This window comes from Nicotiana tabacum, chromosome 8 (assembly GCF_000715075.1).
Source record: "Nicotiana tabacum cultivar K326 chromosome 8, ASM71507v2, whole genome shotgun sequence".
In the NCBI taxonomy this organism is placed as follows: Eukaryota; Viridiplantae; Streptophyta; class Magnoliopsida; order Solanales; family Solanaceae; genus Nicotiana; species Nicotiana tabacum.
The window spans coordinates 69,623,816-69,649,910 of NC_134087.1; positions in this window are offsets into that span (position 1 = coordinate 69,623,816).

Here is a 26,095-nt window from a genome sequence, read left to right on the forward strand (position 1 = left end):
CACTACAAGTCGAATAAGGATTGTAAATCAGATTGGATAATCGGAGCATTGAATCCCAGTTTCACGGCTTAGAGGGTACAACAATAGTTGAACATCAGACTTGCTTGACAGAATAGGCCACAGGTGCATGTCATGGTCGTTAGAGTTGGTATCCAATCTGATAGGTTTCTCCTTTGTAGTTTTCTTGTTAGGAATCATCTCTTTCCCTTGTCCTTTACTCTGTTTCTTTTGTCGTGTTTTCTGAGTCTATTTGGTCAAAACAAGTGAGAAATGACTTCAAAATTTTCCACCAACTTTCCAAGTGCACAAAATGAGATCTGGCTAGCACATCAAAGCGTCATAAGTCAAGAAAGAACAACAAGTGCACTGAGCTGGTAACAATCAACATGCGTTGGGATCCATGTGAAATACAAGGGACAAAAAAGGTGATAAACCAGTGACAAGCAAGATCTTCCATGCATAAATCAAAGCTATCATGGCAAGTGATGGAGCAATAGACCTCAAGACCAAGGCGAGTGATTTAAATCAGGAAAGAACAACGTGCGCATTAAAGTTGGTAATAATCAATATATCGTGGGGATCATGTGAAACACAAAGGTTTGGTAGATGTCGGTTCATGAGCAATGCAACAGATAGAAGGTATTGGGTCTGAACAGATCAGAGGTATTTTCTGTGATAAGGGTGACAGAGAAAGTGGCCAGTCAATAAATAGGCAAGGTCTTTCAAGTTGAAACCAAAGTTATCATAGGAAGTGAAGGAGCAATCGCCCTCAAAGTCAATACCACAAACCAACCACCATATTTATAAACTCACAAGTTCTCTTTGTTTGAAACAGGGACAAAAATTGTGTCCAAATCAAAGCTTGGAAGTTTGATTTTTTTCAAGTGTCATGCCAAAACTTTGTCAGCCCAAAGGCAGTTTGAGAATGGGAAAGGAAAATTTGTTCGACTTGTAGGAACCCTCCATGAGGAAAAGCATGGTTCAGAGGCAAGGAATTTTGTTCGTTCTACAGAGATCCTCCAGAAAGAAAGCATGGCTCAGGTAAGTTCATTCTCGGCTTTTCAGGACCCTCCTGGACAATGTGATTTAGTTCTAAGACCTTCATAGAAAATAAGATTTAGCATAAGTTTTACCTTTAGGAAATAGGATTTAGCTTTGAAATTGTCACTCTTAAGGTGAGATTTATTTTGAAATTCTCAGGACCCTCCTGGAAAATGGGACCTAGTTTAAAATTCAAAACAATCATGAGTAGCAAAATCTAGTATAAATGTACCCCAAAAGAATATAAGTTGGCTTTAAAGCTTTTATTGTTAGGATAGGATTTAATTTGAAGTTTTCAGGACCCTCCTGGAAAATGGGACCTAGTTTAAAAATCGAAACAATCATAAGTACCAAAATCTAGCATAAATGTACCCCAAGGAATATAAGTTGGTTTCAAAGTTTGCATGTTTGAGATAGGATTCAATTATGAGTTTTCAGGACCCTCCTGAATAATGGGACCTAGCTTTAAGATTTCCATTAACAAGGTTTAGCATAAGTTTTGTTGTAGGGTAATATAATTTAACCGTAAAATTGTCACTCTTAAGATAAGACTTGATTGTTGATTGTCAGGACCCTCCTAGATAATAGGACGTAGTTTAAAACTGGCTTGCATAACAAGATTTAGCAGAAGTAACACCTTTAGAAGATATAACTTAGATTTAAAATTGTCGTTTATTTAAGAGTTGTCAGGACCCTCCTGGATAATGGGGAGTAGTTTAAGACCCTCTTAGATAACAAGATTTAGCGGAAGTCATACCTTTAAAAGATATAGCTTATACTTAAAATTGTCGTTTAGTTAAGAGTTGTCAGGACCCTCCTGGATAATGGGACCTAGCTTTCAAATTCTTAGTAATATGATTCAGTTTAACACTCACAGATGCGCCCAGCTACCAAACTGGGGCAGAAAATTTTCTTTTGTTTTGTCTATTTTTGTTGAAATCAGGTGCCTATCTAAAGAACAGGGAGAGCAACACGGATGTTAAAGACAAGAGCGTGACCAAGTACTAGCAATCAGGCGTCCACCTGGAGAACAAGGAACAACAGTTGAAGTATCAGCAATCAGGCGTCCACCTAGAGAACAAGGAAAAGCAGTTGAAGATTCAGTAATCAGGAGTCCACCTGGAGAACAAGGAACAACAATTCAAGTTTCAGCAATCAGGCGCCCACCTGGAGAGCAAGGGAATACAATTCAAGTTTCAGCAATCAGGCGCCCACTTGGAGAGCAAAGGAGTACAATTCAGGTTTCAGCTTTCAAGTTCTTAGTAATATTTGGTAATATGATTCAGTTTAACACTCACATATGCGCCCAGCTACCAAACTGGGGCAGAAAATTTTCTTTATTTTGTCTATTTTTGTTGAAATTAGGAGACCACCTGGAGAACAAGGGAATATAATTTAAGTTCAGTAATCAGGCGCCCACCTGGAGAGCAAGGGAATACAGTTCAAGTTCAGCAATCAGGCGCCCACCTGGAGAGCAAGGGAATACAATTCAAGTTTCAGTAATCAGGCACCCATCTGGAGAGCAAGGGAGTACAGTTCAAGTTTCAGCTTTCAAGTTCTTATTGATATTTGGTAACATGATTCAGTTTACACTCACATATGTGCCCAGCTACCAAACTGGGGCCGAAAGTTTTCTTTGTTTTTGTCTATTTTGTTGAAATCAGGCGCCCACCTGAAGAACAAGGGAATACAATTCCAGTTTTGGCAATCAGCCACCCACCTGGAGAGCAAAGGAATACAATTCCAATTTTGGCAATCAGACGCCTACCTGGAGAGCAAGGGAATACAATTCAAGTTTTGGCAATCAGGCGCCCACCTGAAGAGCAAGGGAATACAATTCAAGTTTTAGCAATCAGGCGCCCACCTGGAGAGCAAGGGAATACAGTTCAAGTATTGGTAATTAGGAGCCCACCTGAAGAATGAAGGGAAGCAGTTCAAGTTTCGAGAAAAAACAGTGCAAGTATTGGCAATCAGGAGCCCACCTGGAGAACGAAGGGAAGCAACAAGGTTCAAAGGAGATCAACAATCAGGAACCCACCTGAAAAACGAAGGGAAGCAGTTCAAGTTTCGAGGAAAAGCAGCGCAAGTGTTGGTAATCAGGAGCCCACCTGGAGAACGAAAGGAAACAGCAAGGTTCAAAGGAAGACAACAATCAGGAGCCCACTTGAAGAACAAAGGGAAAACATCTCAGAATGCAGTTCAAGTCAGCAACAAAGGAATCTCACTCAGAGAGTACAAGTCAGCAGGGCAGCAGAAACTACAAGTTCAAGTTTGAAGATATAGATAAGATTCTTGCAATTCGTATATCATAATTTAGTCTGGTTTCTTTTATTTTGTCACGGTGTAATAAGGAGTTCAGTAAGCAGAAATAGCAGCAATAACAGCAAAATCACAGCTCTTCGGTAGTACCAGCTACCAAAACTTCTTGAACTACACACGATCTGATTCCCCTATAACCCGAGATATGTAGGTTGTCCAAAACCAAGACTCGGTTGCACCCTTTCTCTTTTCTCTTATCCTTATTTCTTCCCTTTTGAATAAAAATATGTTCAAAAATTAGTCATATGGCTCACCTTATCTTTGCTTGAAAACTCTTCATGTTTCCAATCAAAGAGGGGCAGCTGTGAGCACCTAATTTTTGATAATATTTAATTTTTTTATCACTTATTCTATGTAAATATTTTAGGGTTTTAACCTACAATTTTTAGATTTGTTATACTTTTTATTATAGGGTAAAAATACAAAATTTTAAAAGGTGAATTATTACTATTAATATTATTTTATTTTTATTTTAAAATAATAAAAAAAACTTTCCGAAAAATATTATTATTTTTTTTAAATTTTCAGGAGTGATTTAAAAAATAAGAAAAAGGGAAGTATTAAATAAAAATAAAATAAAAGTAAAAGTAGGTGGAATTCTCTTTAAAAAAAGTAAAAGAAAGTAAAAAATTTAAAAAATAAAAGTAAAGTTTTGTGGAAATTTTAAAAAAAAAAAGTAAAAGAAAGTTGGAATTAAAAAATAAATATAAAGGTATCTGAAAATTAAAAAAAATTTAAAGTAAAAGAAAGTAGCATTTTTAAAAGAAAAGCAAAAGAAAGTGGATTGTTTTTTTTTAAGAAAAGTTAAATAAGTGGAATTCTCTTTTAAAAAGTAAAAAAAGTGGGATTTTTAAATAAGATAAAAGTAATTAAAATTGAAATTTAAAAAATAAAAGTAAAGAAAGATGTGATTTCTTTTTATAAAAAATAATAAAAGCAATTTGTAAGTGGGATTTCTTTTAATTAAAAAATAATAAAATAATAAAATATTTTTTAAAAAAAAACTGAAAAATTTCGAAAATTTTGCTATAAATAGAAGAGAAAATTTGAAAAGAAGAAAAAAGAAGAGAGGGGGAGGAGAGAAATTTAGGTTGAAAATTTTCATTAAATTTTTCTTTCAATATTTCGGGCCTTGAATCTTGGGTTTGAAGAAGAGTTGATAGAGATTTTGTTGTTGCTGCTGTATTGACTCTACAACTTTCAGATTTTATTCATTTGAATTCACTCTCTTGTAGGTATGTAATTCAAGCTCTTGAGTTAAAAAAATGTCGGAGCATTTTTATTGAAGCAGAAGCAAATTGATTTGGTTCTTTTGATAAAGTTTCTTTCGTATTTAATCTGTTCGCATGAATGATGTTTCTTTTATTGAGTGAATTGAGATTTGCAAATGTTAACGTTATTTTAGTATGTTCATGACTCTGTCTCGTTTTTTTTCTTGGCTCATGACTTGTAACCAGCAGATATTATTTTGTTTACATTTAGATTTCAAGCTCATATAGCACCATGTTCATATTTTGAAATTTAAAGAAGTATGTGAAGTTGAACAATTTGTCAACATTAAGATGTAAAAAAAAATAGATTGCGTTAGTGGAAGGATCTTATCTTCAGTTTATGTTATTGGCTGCATATTTTCTTAAATTAACCATGTGAAGATTCAACTTCCTCTGCTTCAAAATGGTATTGTAAAAGTTATAGTGGTGATACTACAACTTTCTCTTTAGCATAGTGTTAAATAGATTAATTACTTTAAGTGTTCTTTGTTATAATCAAGTTTAAAATGCATTTTTGTATGTCCATGTTTGTTTTGTTCCTTCTGGTTCATCCGAATAGTTCTCAGCATGGTTTTTTTTGTGCTCATATGGTCATTTAAGATTCATTATTTTGTTATAAAATTTTGTTAGTTTCTTTCTAGAATTTGAAAACGAAAGTCGATCTTTCGAAGATGATATGGAGATGAACCCAAAGTTGGCACCTGTCTTTTGTTATTTTCACATAAATGTCAACTCCACCTTTCTGAATTGTAGTATGCTATAACAAAAGGCTCCAGTGATATACATGTAGCTAACCCATTTCTTTAGGCCTTTTGTACTTATCAATTTATACCACTCCATCCACAACAAAACATCAAAACTCATGGCCATCATTTAATTAATTTTAAATCCTTAGAATTCAAGGCATGCCATTTAGCGAATTTTCTATGGCCCTCGCAAAGTTGAAAAAATGCGTAGTTGCTTTAGGCGCGTAATTTGAAATTACCTTCCTAAACTCGGGTGTGCATTTCATGTGACCCAAATCCAAATCCCAACAATGTTAAATAAAATGTGTCGTGGACCGCGGGTGCATTTATGTGACGTGGTTCAAGACATATTTTAAATGACGTTGCAATCTTCCTAAAAATGAATAAGAGCGGTTAATAAGTTAAAATTGAACCATAGGCTAAAACATGTATTAAAATCAGATAATAGGCCAATTATAACAGTTGAACGACCGTGTTAGAACCACGGAACCCGGGAATGCCTAACACCTTCTCCCGGGTTAATAGAAATCCTTACCCGGATTTCTGTGTTCGCGGACTGTAAAACAGAGTCAATCTTTTCCTCGATTCGGGATTTGAACCGGTGACTTGGGACACCATAAATTATCCCAAGTGACGACTCTGAATTTTTAATAATAAATGAATCCCTTTTCGATTGTCACTTTAAGTTGGAAAAAATCTCCCTTATACCCTTTCCGGGGTGTAGGAAAAAAAGGAGGTGTGACATTATTAATAATGCAAATTCAAATATTTCTTTTTGAAAATTCATTTACAACCAATAGCCATGAGTCTTTTTATTTTACAAGTGTCCTATCTATTTCCAAGTGGCTTCTTACATAAAGCCTTGTGGCCAAATACTCTTAGATAATTGGTACATGACAAGAGTTTTTACATGTGGTATTGATTTAAAAAATTATTTGACAAATGGTCTTGCTAAGCCAAGTGTCATTTTGCATTACATGTGTTGTCATCTTGCTTGAAAGAAAATTGACAAGTAAGTCATGTGTTGTCATCTTACATGAAAGAAAATTGACAAGTAAGTAAGACACTTGTCATGAAACTAAACTCATTTTCATGCTATAAATAGGATGATCATTAGCCATCATATTCACTCAATTCTTAACTAATAATTCATCTTACTAATCATCACTTTCTTCCTACAACATTTTAATTTCTGTAACAACTACAGAAAAACCTTCATCTTTTCTTCTTTCTGGGCAACTGTTTTGAGCAAATTCTAAACTTCCAGCCACGAGTGCACGTGTTTGGAGGTGTTGTGGAACCTTGGGTAGCGACCGGTCTTAACGATTTGCGTCCAATCGGGCCGAAATCGCTTTCAAGACAGTGGCTTGCCACGACATAGTATTTTTTATAAGTTGTTCTTTCCTTCTTGTTCTTAGTCAATATTATCTACTCATTTTTCTTACAAATTTTACTTTTATGATAGTTACATGTAGTTATCTTTTAGGTGACACAATTATAACAAATATTTTATATAGTAAACTGATCCTTGTTTTCATTTTTATCTTTTTTTCTTTCTCTATATAGTAGTTTTTCTTGATATCAATCTGAGTACCATTTTGCATATAGGTCATGCTAAATTTTACTGTACAATTTCATAATTTTTTCGTTAAGAACCTTTTTGAGTTTTTTTTCAGGACACTTACAAAAGCTTCAAAAAAAGGGAAAAGAGAAAACAAGACACTCTTCAAACAAATTTAAAGTCTGCAAAATGCATGAGAGACTTAAAAATTTGCTGAGCAGACCAAATTATATATCAACGTTCAAATCATACAAGAGTTATGGTTTCATATAAGACATCGTTGGACCACATGTAGGAGCAAAAATTATTAATTATTAGCTGAAAATTCTACAATTCTCCATTATTCCTAGCTATAGCAAATTCACGAGAAATTTTCCACTCAAAAATTGACGTTTGAGATACCTTCAAACTACTTGTATTAAATTCCCTCACGTGAATATTGCTCATATATATGGACACAACCCTGTAAACATACAATATTAAAAATTATAATGAGTGAAATTAGTAACATGAAAAGGATAATATGAATAATGTGTGACTATAACTTATCTTATTAAATATTAAACTAAAATTTAAAATTAAATTATATTCAAATATAACAATATATCATTCTTATGTTGAACCAATTAAAAGAAAAGTAGGTAATATAAAATGTGAATAAGGGAATACTAGTATTAAAGTCGTTCCCTTCTCCCAACCACAAGCAATGAGGATATTTTTTTTGTTGGTTCTCTCTCTAATAAGTTTCTGCAAAAACGTACAAACACAATCATAAAACCAAATTACTTAAAACCCCAAAAATTCGTTTGATTTGTCCTTTTGCAATACAGATATTATGCTCGCCTTGAGATTGCATTAAGAAAACTTCCAAAAATATATATTGTAACAAGTAACAATACGGGTGACGGGTCCAACTGTATATTCCTTCTTTGGTAATTCCCTATATATTTATGTACACAACCATACCTCTCTATAACAATATCTTTAATTTATATAATATTCATTTACTATAGACGTTAAATTTTTCTCGAAATCGATTTTTATATTATGTTATAATATATGTCCTTTATAACAATACTTCACTATAGCAGCCAAAAAATATCAAAACAAACGAGGTTGCTATAAAGAGGTCTGATTGTATTTGTATAATTATTTGTAGAAAGATTGTACTATATATAATTCAATGTGTACATAAAATGTCTTTAACCAACTAAAAAATATATACAACGTTCTCACACTTAGCCTAACAAAACAAGAACTCAATCATACATAACGAGATTTGAATCAAAGCTAATACAACTATTTCTTTGGATTTAACTTACATTGACAATTAGTATTATCTTACATAGTAGTGTGTTAGAAATATGTTAACTTCTTATTTTCGTGTTATTAATTTCATATATTATGAATAATTAACTATAATTAAACTCACATCCTTTAAACTCCTAAACAAAGCCAAAGGTTAATTTGACACCTTAAAGTTTAAAACCCTAGAAAGGTTAGCAAAAAATTGACTGGAACAAAGGCACATGGTAGGATTGGATTTTCATGCAAATATGGCCCAACCTGACCTACTATTTTAGTTAAGTTTATAGAGGAGCTTAATATTCATGATGAAAGCCATACGTAGGGGTGTACATAGGTCGGGTTGGTTCGGATTTTGTAATTATTAAACCAAACCAATTGTGTTGGGTTATTAAATCTAAAGACCAAATCAAATCAATAAAACTCGGCTTTTTCAATCTCGGTTTTTCTCGGATTTTTCGGGTTTTTTCCTGGTAAAATTTTCGTAGCACAAAACATATAACTTGTGCTCAAATATTTCTTTAATCCTAGTAAGATACAACTATATAAGGCATTTTTCAAGAAAATAATACAAAATATGAGATGTGTCAAAGCATTATCCTAAAATATTCAACAATAAAGACAATAAAATTATGTAATATAAATATTGCTAATTAAATGTAACGACCCGGCCATTCATTTTGAATATTACAGTCCATTTTCCCCCCATTTACCGCTAAATCCATGCTTTACAACTGATATACAACTTGTCGGGGTAATTGGGTCGGGTCCGGTGAGGTTTTGAAATGAATTGAGACCCTTAGTCTTCAAGAAGAAACTTAAGTCGAATAAATGGACCGGAAAGTGAAATATATGTAAATGACCCCGGAATGTATTTTTGATGATTCCAATAGCTCTGTATGGCAATTTCGGGCTTAAGAGTGTGTCCGGATAATTATTACGAGTTCCGTAGCTAAAACAGGCTTGAATTGGGAAGTGATTCACGGTTTTAGCGTTAGTTGATATGATTTGAGATTTCAACTAAGTTCGTATGATGTTTTAGGATTTGTTTCTGGGATTCTCTGACAGGTTGATATGCCCAGTTACAAAGTAAACTCTGGCGAAATTTTTGGAAATTTTGGGAGTTAGAAACAAATTCGGGAAATTTAAATGTGCGGGGGCAGACTCTACTTCTCATCCGAGGACTGTTAACATGAATACCAATTAGATATGATAATAAGTGTACGAGGCATGTTAGATGTGAATTGAGGTCTAAGGATAGGCCTAAGTCTAAGCCAAGTTGGAAAATTTCAAAATGGACTAAAGTTGTGAATGAATACGCACATGACCTTATTTTGAATGATCATATCTCCTTTTATATAAGGATTTGTGTGATGCATAACCAATCCAATTAAAGCTCTTTGAGTCTAGTTTTCAACACAATAAACCGTTTGTCATTTGGAGATCTATACAGAAAGTTATGACCATTTTACTGGGCGTGTATCTCTAGCGCGAACATTAGCGCGAAGTCGCGCATTATGCTGAGTATTCTGCCTCCCGCGCGCGAACAGGCGCGCGAGCTCGCGCGCCTGGAAGGTTTTAAATATCTTAAAGACCGTAAATAAGAGAATTTGAGTCATTTCTCAAGCTTAGGGCTTCCTCTACACCCCCAACTCGACCAAGGCATCCAATTGCACACCTAAGGTGAGTTTTCAAGTGTGTTTTCATGGTGATTTCACCTCTCAATCACTAGTTACAACATGATTTTGATTGGGTTTCATACGATTTCTTCAAAATCTCAAGAACACCCTAAAATTGTCTTTCAAGATTTGGTCTACAAGAGGTAATCCTACACCTTAGACTTACATATATGGAGTTATTATGGAATTATGAGTATGAATCAAGTATTACAACTTATGATATGGTGATTGGAAGACATAAATTCCCAATTTAAATACATAACCATGGTAAGGATTTAAAGGTGATTATTTGATAGGATTTGTTGGTTGGGTGTGAATGGATGGTCATACATATGTTGTTGGAAGTTATAAATTGGTTGGGAATGATGGTGGAATGAATTGTTGGTTAATGGTGATGATTGGATGAACCAATACTATAGTTATGAGGTGTAAATATCTATGCCTACGAGGTGTTTGATAATATGCCTAAACGGCATGAGTTATGGAATTCGTTACTAATATTGGTCTCATTTAATATTGTATTATAGATTGAAGTTGCTTAAGTGTATTGGATCATTGTAGTATTATTAAGGGGAGAATTTGAGGTATGCATGGCTACCTTTAACTCTTATAGAATACCCTTGTTATGACGAGCATACGATATGTGTACCTTGTATGAAAATATGTGAATCGATTGTCTTAGTTGATTTCCATACCACCAAGTTATATGTGATTGTGATAAGTGATTTGATGTGCCTATCTTATTATGTGCAAAGTTGGTAAATTCCTACGACTTGCATTGAGGATATTGATTTATTATGACTAGATTGGAAGCTTCGGACGAATTCAAGAGACAAACGTGTTGCAGAGTAGCTTTTCGGGCTAGTTAAAGGTGAGTAATTGATGTAAATGATGTCCTGAGGGTTTGAAACCCCGGAATTTCACATCGTAACGCTATATTGAGGTGACTTGCACGCCGGATAACGGGCGTGGGGTAGAGCACCGTTGGGGATTGTGACTTGGTCCGTCCCGAGAGATGTTTTTACTGTGTTTTCTACTTGAACTAAATTGAGAATCATCCTTACTTGGATTTAATTGTTACATTTGGGCTTCTTGCCAATTATTTGAATCCTTTAGGGATTGATATCACTGCTTTCGCATATTTGCATATCATTTGACCTCAGTCCAAGGTTTTAAATACTGTTTTGCAAACTCAGCCATCTTTCTAAGATTTGAAAACTTAAATGAAATTTCTAAATGATATTTCGGGTTGAGAACTACTGTTTTACAAATGCCCAAGGGGCTTATGATGATTTATGGACTGAGCATGGATCGGGCTGCGCGCCGCAGCTGTGTTACATTGATATTGAGGCCGAGAGCCTGGGTGATTATACTGATATTGATATGAGGCCGAGGGCCTAGATTTGATGCCACGAGATGGCTTGATATTGTGCTTGGGCTGTAGGAGCCCCTCTGCAGTATGTACACACCCACAGTGAGCGCCGTCGACGTTAAATAAATGGATAGCTCGGGCTGCACGCCGTAATGGGTACTAGAGAGTACCATCATATGCATTGCATTGCACTCATGCATAGAGTGTACCATCATATGCATTGCATTGCACTCATGCATTTGTTTTTATCTGTTATACCTGTCTCAGTATTTGGTACTCTGCTTTAATTGACTTGTTGTTCTAAACTGCCAGTTATAGTTTACTTTGTATTTTTCCATGATTTCTTATTCTCAGCCTTTATTTATGTTTATTACTCACTGGGTCGGAGTACTCACATTACTCCCTGCACTTTGCGTGCAGATCCAGGTACACCACAGGCTGAGTGAGGATTTGTTTAACTGAGCAGCAGTATCTGAGAGTATTGAGGTAGTTGCATGGAGTTCGCAGCCTTGATCTCTCCCCTCTATCTCTATCTTTTATTCTGCAATTTTCCTAGACAGATTTGTAATAGGTGGATATTCTGTATTAGAGGCTCATATTCGTGACACCGGATTCTATTGGGCTATGTTGTGGTATTCTAATTGAACTTCCGCAGATTTTATTATTATTTATAAACTTGAAAGTAATGACTTAGTAATTCCTTGTGTTATTTATCTATAATCTGATTAAAAATTTAGGATAATGTTGTTGAATGGTCGGGCTTGCCTAGCAATGTGTTGGGCGCCATCATGACCGGGGTTGGGGTCGTGACAAGTTGTTATCAGAGCCTAGGTTAATTGGTCTCGCGAGTCATGAGCCGGTTTAGTAGAGTCTCGCGGATCGGTACGGAGACGTATGTATTTATCCTCGAGAGGCTGCAGAACCTTTAGGAAAACTTCGTATTCTTGAAATTCTTGTCGTGCGACTTTGTCGATCCGAACACTAAAAATTTCTATCATCCTATTCTCTCGCAGATGATGAAGACTCGTGCTACTGGATGAGGTGGACGACCACCAGTGCCACCCACTGATGCCACCAAAGGCCGTGGACACGGTCGTGGGCGTGGCAGAGGTAGAGTAGCGTGGGCAGCACCCGTTAATTCACCAGCTGCCCCAGTTCCAGATCAGGCTCTAGTAGTTGTACCAGATCAAGCATCAGCTATGCCTATCATGATTCCGGGTCTTCAGGAGACCTTGGCTCAGATTTTGACAGTTTGCACTAGCCTAGCTCAGGCGGTCTCAGCCACTACAGCCGCAGCTACTTCACAGTCCAGGGAAGGCACACAGACTCCTGTTAATCGCACAGCTGAGCAGGTTGTACAGGGATTGCAAACACCGGAAGTTATTCCAGCTCAGCCGGTTGCACCAGTTCAGAACTTTATGGTCCCAGCTATGCCAGACGATGAGCAGCGTCGTCTCAAGAGATTTGGTAGGCTCCAATCTCCGACATTAAGCGGTGCAGAGGGCGAGGATGCCTAGGGTTTTCTTGACAAGTGTCAGCGTATGCTTCACACCGCAGGGATTTTGGAGTTGAGTGGTGTATCTTTTACTACATTTCAGTTCCAGGGAGTTGCATTTACCTGGTAGGAAGATTTTGAGAGGCGTAGACCTGTTGGTGCAACGCCCCTTACTTGGCAGCAGTTCTCCACTCTATTTCTGGAGAAGTATGTACCTCAGTCCTGCAGAGAGGAGCTGCGTAGGTAGTTTGAGTGGTTGACTCAAGGAGATATGTCCGTGACACGGTACGAGATGAGATTTTCACAGTTGGCTCGTCATGCTACTTGGATGATTCTGACAGATTGTGAGAGGATCCAGAGATTCGTGGATGGTCTTAACTACTCTCTCCGCATTTTGATGACTAGAGAGAGAGTATTGGGTGCTTCGTTCGAGGAGGTGGTTGACATCGCTCGTGATATTGAGATAGTTCGCCGCAGAGAGAGAGAGAGAGAGGAGAGGGAGGCCAAGATGCCCAGAGGTTCAAGCAGTTTCAGTGGTGCTCCGTCTAGGGGCCAGTTCCAGCGTGGTAGAGGTCGTTCCTTCAGACCTCCTCAGCCGGCCCGTCCAGAGTATAGTAGGACATCTTCAGACCGTGGTCATCAGGGATTTCAGCAGGTCCAGTCTTTACTTAACGCTCTCCCAACTCAGAGCTCATCCTATGCCCCTTCAGTTCATGGCTCATCTGCACCGAGTACATCGGCTGGTCATTCAGGCGCGAGGGGTTCCCTCCAGTTCCCTTCTCCAGTAACTGGTAGTTGCTACGAGTGCGGAGAGTTTGGTCATATAAAGAGGTAGTGTCCTCGACTTCGTGGTAGTCAGTTTCAACAGAGGGGTCAACCTTCATCTTCTGCTCCAGTTTCTTCAGCACCCGCCCAGCCAGCTAGGGGTGGAGGCCAGGCAGCCATAGGTCGCCCCAGAGGGGGAGGACAATCAGGCGGTGGCCAGGCTCATCTCTATGCTATTCCAGGCAGGACAGATGCCATTGCGTCAGATGCTGTTATCACAGGTATTATCTCAGTCTGCCACACAGATGCCTCTGTATTATTTGATCCCAGATCCACCTATTCTTATGTATCCTCATATTTTGCTCATCATTTGGGTACGACCCGAGGGTGTCTTGCTTTACCCGTGCACGTATCTACCCCGATGGGCGATACCATTATTGTAGACCATGTGTATTGGTCTTGTATTGTGACTATTGGGGGTCTGGAGACCTGAGTTGATTTATTGTTGTTGAGCATGGTAGATTTTGATGTTATTCTGGGCATGGATTGGCTATCTCCGTGTCATGCTATTCTAGACTGTCATGCTAAGATAATTACTTTGGCTATTCCGGGTGTTCCGAGGATCAAGTGGCATGGTATGACTGATTATGTTCCTAGCAGAGTAATTTCCCTCTTGAAAGCCCAGCGTATGGTTGGGAAGGGTTGTCTATCGTATCTAGCTTTTGTGCGAGATGTTGGAGCTGAGACTCCTAGTATTGATTCTGTCCCAGTTGTGAGGGATTTTCCTGATGTATTTCCTGCAGACCTGTCGGGCATGCCACCGGACAGGGATAACGATTTTGGCATTGACTTGGTGACGGGCACCCAGCCCATTTCTATTCCTCCATATCGTATGGCACTAGCAGAGTTGAAAGAATTGAAGGAGCAGCTTCAGGAACTCCTAGACAAGGGGTTCATTCGGCCTAGTGTGTCACCGTGGGGTGCGCTAGTTCTGTTTGTGAAGAAGAAAGATGGCACAATGAGAATGTGCATTGACTACAGGCAGTTAAATAAGGTAACGGCGAAGAACAAGTATCCTTTGCCTCGCATTGATGACTTATTTGATCAGCTTCAGGGAGTGAGGGTATTTTCAAAAATTGATCTCCATTCGGGCTATCACCAGTTAAAAATCAGGGACTCGAATATTCTTAAGACAGCTTTCAGGACTAGATATGGTCACTATGAGTTTCTAGTCATGTCTTTCGGGCTGACCAATTCCCCAGCAGCGTTCATGCATTTGATGAACAGTGTATTTCGGCCTTATCTAGATTCTTTTGTTATTATATTTATTGATAACATTCTGGTGTACTCGCGTAGCCAGGAGGAGCACGCCAAGCATTTGCGTGTGGTATTGTAGAGATTGAGGGAGGAGAAGCTTTATGCAAAATTCTCTAAGTGTGAATTTAGGCTAAGTTCTGTGGTATTCTTGGGACACATAGTGTCCAGCGAGGGTATTCAGGTTGATCCAAAGAAGATAGAAGCAGTGCAGAGTTGGTCTAGACCATCCTCAGCCAGATATCCGTAGTTTTCTCGGATTAGCAGGCTATTATCGTCGGTTTGTTCAGGGGTTTTCATCCATTGCGTCGCCCTTGACCAAGTTGACTCAGAAAAGTGCTCCATTTGTATGGTCAGACGAGTGTGAGGAGAGCTTTCAGAAGCTCAAGATAGTTTTGACCACAACTCCAATATTGGTTTTACCATCAGCTACAGGTTCATATACATATTATGATGCTTCGAGAGTTGGGATTGGCTGTGTGTTTATGTAGGAGGGTAGAGTTATTGCTTATGCTTCTCGTCAGTTAAAGCCCTATGAGAAGAACTACTCTGTTCATGACTTAGAGTTGGCTGCTATAGTTCATGCCTTGAAGATTTGGAGGCACTATTTATATGGCGTATTTTGCGAGGTATTCACTGATCATCGTAGTCTTCAACATTTGTTTAAATAGAAAGACCTTAATTTGAGGCAGCGGAGGTGGCTTGAGTTGCTAAAAGATTATGACTTCACTATTTTGTATCATCCGGGAAAGGCCAATATAGTGGCAGATGCCTTGAGTCGAAAGGCAGTTAGTATGGGGAGTTTGGCGTACATTCCAGTTGGGGAGAGGCCCTTTTGCAGTTGATGTTCAAACCTTGGCTAATCGGTTTGTGGGACTGGACATTTCTGAGCCCCGTCAGGTGTTGGCTTGTGTGGTTTCTCGGCCTTCCTTATATGATCGCATCAGAGAACGCCAGTACGATGATCCGCATTTGCTTTTACTTAAGGACAGAGTTCAGCATGATGATTCCAGGGATGTGACTATAGATGATGATGGCATATTGAGGATGCAAGGCCGTATATGTGTGCCCAATGTAAATGGGCTTAGAGAGTTAATTCTGGAGGAGGCCCACAACTCGCGGTATTCTATTCATCCGGGTGCCGCGAAGATGTATCAGGACTTGAGACAGCACTATTGGTGGAGAAGAATGAAAAAAGATATTGTAGGTTATGTAGCTCGGTGTCTCAACTGTCAGCAGGTGAAATATGAGCATCAGAGACCGGGTGGTTTGCTTCAGCGGATGATTATCCCAGAATGGAAGTGGGAGAGAGTTACCATGGATTTTGTGAGTGGTCTTCCTCGGACTTTGAAGAAATTTGATTCTATTTGGGTGATTGTGGATCGACTGACCAAGTCCGTGCACTTCATTCCGGTGTGTACTACTTATTCTTCAGAGCGGTTGGCAGGGATATTTATCCGAGAGATTGTTCGATTGCATGGTGTTCCGGTTTCCATCATTTCAGATAGAGGTACTTGTTTACTTCGCAGTTTTAGAGAGACGTGCAGAGAGAGTTGGGTACTCAGGTCGAGTTGAGCACAACTTTTCATCCTCAGACAGACGGGCAGTCCGAGCGTACTATCCAGATATTAGAGGACATGTTGCGTGCTTATGTCATTGATTTCGGAGGATCATGGGATGAGTTTCTACCGCTTGCAGAGTTTACCTTCAACAACAACTACCAGTCGAGTATTCAGATGGCCCCGTATGAGGCTTTGTATGGGAGGCGGTGCAGATCTCTAGTTGGTTGGTTCGAGCCCGGCGAGGCTAGGTTATTGGGGACATATTTGGTTCAGGATGCCTTAGAGAAGGTGAAGGTGATTCAGGAGAAACTCCGTACAGCGCAGCCGCGTCAGAAGAGTTATGCGAACCAGAAGGTTTGAGATGTGTCCTACATGGTTGGTGAGAAGGTCTTGCTGAAGGTTTCACCCATGAAGGGTGTTATGAGGTTTGGGAAGAAAGGAAAGTTGAGTCCGCGGTTCATTGGGCCTTTTGAGGTGCTTCGGAGGATTGGGGAGGTGGCTTATGAGCTTGCTTTGCCACCAAGCTTGTCGAGTGTTCATCCAGTGTTTCATGTATCTATGCTCCGGAAGTATATTGGGGATCCGTCCCATGTTTTGGATTTCAGTACAATTCAGTTGGATGGTAATTTGACTTATGATGTAAAACCAGTGGCAATCTTAGATCGGCAGGTTCGAAAGTTGAGGTCAAAGAACACAACTTTAGTTAAAGTGCAGTGGAAAGACCAGGCAGTTGGAGAAGCTACTTGGGAGACTGAACAAGAGATGCTGACAAAATATCCACACCTATTTGAGACTCCAGGTATTTTTCTAAACCCGTTTGAGGACGAACGTATGTTTAAGAGGGGGAGGATGTAATGACCTGGCCATTCATTTTGAATATTACAGTCCATTTTTCCTCCATTTACCGCTAAATCCATGCTTTACAACTGATATACAACTCGTCGGGGTAATTGGGTCGGGTCCGGTGAGGTTTTGAAATGAATTGAGACCCTTAGTCTTCAAGAAGAAACTTAAGTTGAATAAATGGACTGGAAAGTAAAATATGTGTAAATGACCCCGGAAGGTATTTTTGATGATTCCAATAGCTCTGTATGGCAATTTCGGGCTTAAGAGTGTGTCCGGATAATTATTACGAGTTCCGTAGCTAAACCAGGCTTGAATTAGGATGTAATTCACGGTTTTAGCGTTAGTTGATATGATTTGAGATTTTGACTAAGTTCGTATGATGTTTTAGGATTTGTTTCTGGGATTCTCTGACAGGTTGATATGCCCAGTTACAAAGGAAACTCTGGCGAAATTTTTGGAAATTTTGGGAGTTAGAAACAAATTCGGGAAATTTAAATGTGCGGAGGCAGACTCTACTTCTCATCCGAGGACTGTTAACATGATGAATACCAATTAGATATGATAATAAGTGTACGAGGCATGTTATAGGTGAATTGGGGTCTAAGGAGAGGCCTAAGCCTAAGCCAAGTTGGAAAATTTCAAAATGAACTAAAGCTGTGAATGAATACGCACATGACCTTACTTTGAATGATCATATCTCCAGTTCTATAAGGAGTTGTGTGATGCATAACCTATCAAATTAAATCCATTTGAGTCTAGTTTCCAACGCAATAAACCGTTTGTCATTTGGAGGTGTATCACAAAAGGTTATGACCATTTTACTGGGCAGGTATCTCTAGCACAAACATTAGCGCGAAGTCACGCATTATGCTGAGTATTCTGCCTCCCGCGCGCGAACAGGCGCGCGAGCTCGCGCGCTTGGAAGGTTTTAAATATCTTAAAGACCAGAAATAAGAGAATTTGAGTCATTTCTCAAACTTAGGGCTTCCTCTACACCTCCAACTCGACCAAGGCATCCAATTGCACACCTAAGGTGAGTTTTTAAGTGTGTTTTCATGGTGATTTCACTTCTCAGTCACTAGTTACAACATGATTTTGATTGGGTTTCATAGGATTTCTTCAAAATCTCAAGAACACCCCAAAGTTGTCTTTCAAGATTTGGTCTACAAGAGGTAATCCTACACCTTAGACTTACATATATGGAGTTATTATGAAAATATAAGTATGGATTAAGTATTGTAACTCATGGGATGGTGATTGGAAGACATAAATTCCCAATTTAAATACATAACCATGGTAGGGATTTAAAGGTGATTATTTGATAGGATTTGTTGGTTGGGTGTAAATGGATAGTCATACATATGTTGTTGGAAGTTATAAATTGGTTGGGAATGATGGTGGAATGACTTGTTGGTTAATGGTGATGATTGGATGAACCAATACTATAGTTATGAGGTGTAAATATCTATGCCTACGAAGTGTTTGATAATATGCCTAAACGGCATGAGTTATGGAATTCGTTACTAATATTGGTCTCATTTAATATTGTATTGTAGATTGAAGTTGCTTAAGTGTATTGGATCATTGTAGTATTATTAAGGGGAGAATTTGAGGTATGCATGGCTACCTTTAACTCTTATAGAATACCCTTGTTATGACGAGCATACGATATGTGTACCTTGTATGAAAATATGTGAATCGATTGTCTTAGTTGATTTCCATACCACCAAGTTATATGTGATTGTGATAAGTGATTTGATGTGCCTATCTTATTATGTGCAAAGTTGGTAAATTCCTACGACTTGCATTGAGGATATTGATTTATTATGACTAGATTGGAAGCTTCGGACGAATTCAAGAGACAAACGTGTTGCAGAGTAGCTTTTCGGGCTAGTTAAAGGTGAGTAATTGATGTAAATGATGTCCTGAGGGTTTGAAACCCCGGAATTTCATATCGTAACGCTATATTGAGGTGACTTGCACGCCGGATAACGGGCGTGGGGTAGAGCACCGTTGGGGATTGTGACTTGGTCCGTCTCGAGAGATGTTTTTACCGTGTTTTCTACTTGAACTAAATTGAGAATCATCCTTACTTGGATTTAATTGTTACATTTGGGCTTCTTGCCAATTATTTGAATCCTTCAGGGATTGATATCACTGCTTTCGCATATTTGCATATCATTTGACCTCAGTCCAAGGTTTTAAATACTGTTTTGCAAACTCAGCCATTTTTCTAATATTTGAAAACTTAAATGATATTTCTAAATGATATTTCGGGCTGAGAACTACTGTTTTACAAATGCCCAAGGGGCTTATGATGATTTCTGGACTGAGCATGGATCGGGCTGCGCGCCACATCAGTGTTACATTGATATTGAGGCCGAGAGCCTAGGTGATTATACTGATATTGATATGAGGCCGAAGGCCAAGATTTGATGTCACAAGATGGCTTGATATTGCGCTTGGGCTGTAGGAGCCCCTCCGGTGTCTGTACACACCCCCAGTGAGCGCCGTCGACAATAAATAAAATGGATGGCTCGGGCTGCACGCCGCAGTGGGTACTAGAGAGTACCATCATATGCATTGTATTGCACTCATGCATAGAGTATACCATCATATGCATTGCATTACACTCATGCATTTGTTTTTATCTGTTATACCTATCTCAGTATTTGGTACTCTGATTTAATTGACTTGTTGTTCTAAACTGCCAGTTATCGTTTACTTTGTATTTTTCCATGATTTCTTATTCTCAGCCTTTATTTATGTTTATTACTCACTGGGTCGGAGTACTCACATTACTCCCTACACTTTGCGTGCAGATCCAGGTATACCACAGGCTGAGTTAGGGTTTGTTTAACTGAGCAGTAGTATCCGGGAGTATTGAGGTAGCTGCATGGCGTTCGCAGCCTTGATCTCTCCCCTCTATCTCTATCTTTTATTCTGCAATTTTCCTAGACAGACTTGTAATAGGTGGATATTCTGTATTAGAGGCTCATATTCGTGACACCGGATTCTATTGGGCTATGTTGTGGTATTCTAATTGAACTTCCGCATATTTTATTATTATTTATAAACTTGAAAGTAATGACTTAGTAATTCCCTGTGTTATTTATCTATAATCTGATTAAAAATTTAGGATAATGTTGTTGAATGGTCGGGCTTGCCTAGCAATGTGTTGGGCGTCATCATGACCGGGGTTGGGGTCGTGACATTAAAAGGCCATAATAAAAAAATCCGAAAGTACTAAGTCATGCTAAAATAATTAGACTAATAAGGGAGTATTAGTTACATGACTAAACACTAAATAAAAAATAAAAAGAGGTTATGCATTTTTATCTAAATTATTGCAAAACAAAAAATAGACATTCAATATATTGACGTTCGTAGTATTGAATTGAATGTCTTTTGTTAGCATTAATATTGATTTGATTTTGGTTTGGGCTTTTGTTAGCATTATTTAAGTTACTAATATTAATGGTTATAAAACTTATCGGAACATTCAAAAGTTCTAAGTCCAACCTTGAAATAATACCTTAAAGATAAAATTATGAAAAAGTTTAAGAAATATTTATAAATGACATCACAAAAAGTATAGTTATATATTAAATATATCTAAAATTTCTATATATATAATGTCGGGTTGGTTTAGTTTCGATTTGATTTTCTTTAGTTAAAATCAAACCAAACCAATTATGGTTGAGTTTTTTTCTCCAACACCAAATCAAATCAAATCAAATCAAATCATAATCGGATTTTTTTTTCGATTTGACTCGAATTATCGGATTGGTGCGGTTTATCGATTTCCTTTCTACCCCTTAGTCATACGGTGAAAAGGGTTGGAGTAAATTCAAAGATCAACTTTGATTGGAAGAATATCTTCAGCTCTCTCATGCAACTACGTCACCATAAAGTGAATAGAGAAAAGAAACTAAAGCCTTAAATCAAAAAACATATTCTTTGCAACTCTCTACAAGCAAAGTCCATTTAAAAGACTTTCTAATTATCTTTTCCTCTTTCACTTAGTCATATTTTCACACTAAAAGAAATCGATGTTTTTCAACTAATTTGGTGAGAGCTAAGTTTGTATTCCTTAACAAACAAAAGAAAAAAAAACGCGTATTTTGTGATCCACTTTTTAGGAAATAGTGCCAAAAAGAAAACTCCAGAAAATTACTTGTAAGATATCCACTCTTGATTTGCTACCCCCATAATCCTAAATCGCAATCAGTAACTACCTTTAATTTTCTTAAAACAAGTCCCCGGTGATCGAGGAGCAAAGAAACATACACTTCTATAGCTATAATTCAACAATAGATATTATATTTCTCTTCAGAATATTGCTAAAAGATAATGTGAAAACCTACCACTGTAACTATCAAACATCAATAAAAGCTAGCTAATTAAAACTAAAAAATAAAACAAATTCAGAGACTGCGCTAGTGCAGGCTGCAGATCTTTATCAATGGCTAGTTGTCCCTTCGATCATTCTTAGGCCTGTAGAGCTGTAAGAAAAGGAAGGGCCATAACATTAACAAAGCATCTCGATCAATGCGTTGTCTCTGTGTCTGTGTGCAGAGGTGGATGCAACTCATATTCGATTGGTCCAACTGAATCCAGTATCTTCAAATCACTAAATTTGAACAAATGCAAATTCTAAATTCATGATTTCAAAGGTACGACAGACAGGCAGAACTTCAAACTATATGTAGGTACAACTTCAAAGTAAACTATAGTTGAACTCATGGGAGCAGCGGTAAAAATAATCTAGAGTTGGGGGGAATGAAGCCTGGTCCGAAATCATTCAAATAATCAAACTCTTGATCATACTTTGGTGAATGGTTTCGAACCAGACAGCATTCCCCTCAACAGATGTTTTCTTCTTTGTTTTGGGTTGGAGTAGGGAAGGAAGAAGAATAAGGGATAAGAGAACGGGAATAGTCATGAGTACCATAGAATAAACAGGCATAAAAAGAGAGCTGCTTGATTTTGGTTAGGTAATTAAGGCCATGCATTATTGTTTTTGTTTTTATATATATATACGTGAGGAAGGGGTTTGTCTTTTTGTGATCGAGTAACTTGATTTGCAGTTTGCTCTGCATTTGTTGTTGTTATTATACATATTCAAATATTGAAAAACAAACAATTATAATCATTGAGTGTTCAAATCCAAAGATAACATCTTAATATATATTCAAATATGTATTCAAATAACGGACACTACTAGAAATCCGGAAAAAAGTGACCACAAAAAGCGACCAAAGTTGATCGCTTATTGGCCAAAAAGCAACCAAATAGCGACCAAAATGGGCTGGTCGATATTAAGCTGGTCCCTTTACCTTAGGGACCAAATATTCCTGTAAAAAAGTAGCGACCAACGTTAGTCGCTATATTATTTTAATAATATAAATTTGACGACCAACGTTGGTCTCCAAATGTAAATTACATTTTTTTTTATTATTAATCATAAAAAGCGACCAATTTTGGTCTGTAAAAAATATTATATTTTAAAAATCTGGAAAATAGAGACCAAAGTTGGTCGCTTTATTATTAATTTTTATAAATTTTTTTAAAATAAACGACCAAAATTGGTCGCCAACTGCAAGAATTAATTTTTTTTAAATTATAAGCGACCAACTTTGGTCGCAATATTTCCAGAAATTATTATTTTTAAATGGAATGGCGACCAAAGTTGATCGCTTTTTTGAGAAATCTGGGTTAAGTAACGACCAAGGTTAGTCGCTATTGCCCAGAAAATTATTTTTTTTAAGTGAAAAACGACCAACTGGAGACCAAAGTTGGTCGCTTTTCTTGGTATATTTTTGGCAGAAACTGCCTGTTTTGGCAGCTACACCACCTTCCAACTTACCAAAAATCCTAAACATGCATTTTATGCCAACAACAACAACAATTAAAAGCAACAAAGTATAAAGTTCAATAGAACTAACACATTAAGCTAACAAAACTAAGTTAATGCTTATTACGATCCCATTCGAAAACTGGTTCTATTGTCTAGTTCAAAGTATATAAAGTACTCAAGGAGTGTTCTTTCAGCATCCTCGTCCGAAAGTTGGATTGCCTTGCCCTACTCATTAGGTGACTGACTGCGTATGAATTCTCTCACATCAGCTGTGAAGCGAACCTATAAGAAAAATTATATTGAATTAGTATTTCAAAATTTATATAAAAGTAAATCAAAATACTTAATGAAAAGTAAAAAAGCTTACATGTATAGTCGAGGCTCGACCCTCGACCCCCCTTTCTGAATCAGTCTCTTTCTTCTTTTTTACAATATGAGTTTCATTGAATAACTCATTTTGCTTCATTGGCATCATAAAGCTGTCTGGTGGCTTTGGTGATTATCCTCGTGGTACTATTACTCGGGATGAACTTGGATACAGAGAATAACTTGGATACAGTACCTGACAGGGTATGTCTTTGATCAATTGTTGTTCTCATTAGCGACAATGATGATGAGAAGACAATGACATGTGTTTCAAATAGTAATGGTGTAGGTAGGAATTTAAACATTTCCTAAGTAGATAAAAGAGGTTATAGAGGAATTCTCTACTTCATTTTTCAAGAGGAAAAGAAGTTTAATTGAGAGAGACAAGTTTGATGGTGATGGAATGTTTTCCTTTGGTCCTGGCAGTTCCCATAAAATGGGGATCATAAGACTCTATGATGACAAAGACGAATGATTCGTACAAGCTTAATTTAATTGGTGATATTTCTTCGGATTCAGACAATGATTTGACTGACAAAAGTATGGAAATGCTAATAAAAAGAATTAAAGGTAAAACGTTTTCTTGGTAGAGAAGGATGCTGAACTTTGCATGAACGTGAAGCATCCTACTCTTCCAAGAAAAATATTTTACCTTTAATTCTTTTTATTAGTATTTCCATACTTATGTCACTCAAATCATTGTCTGAATCCGAATAAATATCACCAATTCCATTAAGCTTTTACGAATCAGACTTGGAAGAAAGTTGAGAATAAAATTTCCTTTCGTCTTAGTCATCATAGAGTCTTATGATCCCCGTTTTATGGGAACTGCCACGACCAACGGAAAACATTTCATCACCATCAACCTTGTCACTCTCAATTAAACTTCTTTTCCTCTTGGAAAATGAAGTAGAGAATTCCTCTATAACCTCTTTTATCTACTTAGGAAATGCTTCCTACCTACACCATCACTATTTGATACACATGCCATTGCCTTCTCATCATCATTGTCGCTAATGAGAAGAACAATTAAAGGCACACTCCACCGGGTACCGTGTCTTAGTTATTCTTGGTGGAAGTTCCATTGCATGTCTAATAAAATCATCAACACCTTCTACAAAATCCTCCCGCAATCTAAAATTCCAATACATAAACCAAAATTTCAATTCATATCCTAAAGGTTCAACTCATATCCTCAAAAGTTCAAGTCATATCCTAAAATTTTAATTTATAAACTAAAATTTCAATACATAAACCAAAATTTCAATACATATCCTAAAGGTTCAACTCATATCCACAAAAGTTCAAGTCATATCCTAAAATTTCAATTTATAAGCTAAAATTCAAATACATAAACCAAAATTTCAATTCATATCCTAAAGGTTCAACTCATATCCATAAAAGTTCAAGTCAAATCCTAAAATTTCAATATATAAGCTAAAATTACAATATATAAACCAAAATTTCAATTCATATCCTAAAGGTTCAACTCATATCCACAAAAGTTCAAGTCAAATCCTAAAATTTCAATTTATAAAATAAAATTCCAATACATAAACCAAAATTTCAATTCATATCCTAAAGGTTCAACTCATATCCACAAAAGTTCAAGTCATATCCTAAAATTTCAATTTATAAACTAAAATTCCAATCTAAACCAAAATTTCAATTCATATCCTAAAGGTTAAACTCATATCCACAAAAGTTCAAGTCAAATCGTAAAATTTTAATTTATAAACTAAAACTCCAATACATAAACCAAAATTTCAATTCATATCCTAAAGGTTCAACTCATATCCACAAAAGTTCAAGTCAAATCCTAAAATTTTAATTTATAAACTAAAATTCAAATACATAAACCAAAATTTTAATTCATATCCTAAAGGTTCAACTCATATCCACAAAAGTTCAAGTCATATCCTAAAATTTCAATTTATAAACTAAAATTCCAATATATAAACCAAAATTTCAATTCATATCCTAAAGGTTCAACTCATATCCATAAAAGTTCAAGTTAAATCCTAAAATTTCAATTTATAAACTAAAATTCCAATACATAAACAAAAATTTCAATTCATATCCTAAAGGTTCAACTCATATCCACAAAAGATCAAGTCAAATCCTAAAATTTCAATTTATAAGCTAAAATTCAAATACATAAACCAAAATTTCAATTCATATCCTAAAGGTTAAACTCATATCCACAAAAGTTCAAGTCAAATCCTAAAATTTATATTTATAAACGAAAATTCCAATACATAATCCTAAATTTCAATTCATATCCTAAAGGTTCAACTCATATCCACAAAAGTTCAAGTCATATCCTAAAATTTCAATTTATAAGCTAAAATTCAAATACATAAATCAAAATTTCAATTCATATCCTAAAGGTTCAACTCATATCCACAAAAGTTCAAGTCAAATCCTAAAATTTCAATATATAAGCTATAATTTCAATACATAAACCAAAATTTCAATTCATATCCTAAATGTTCAATTCATATCCACAAAAGTTCAAGTCAAATCTTTAAATTTCAATTTATAAACTAAAATTCCAATACATAAACCAAAATTTCAATTCATATCCTAAAGG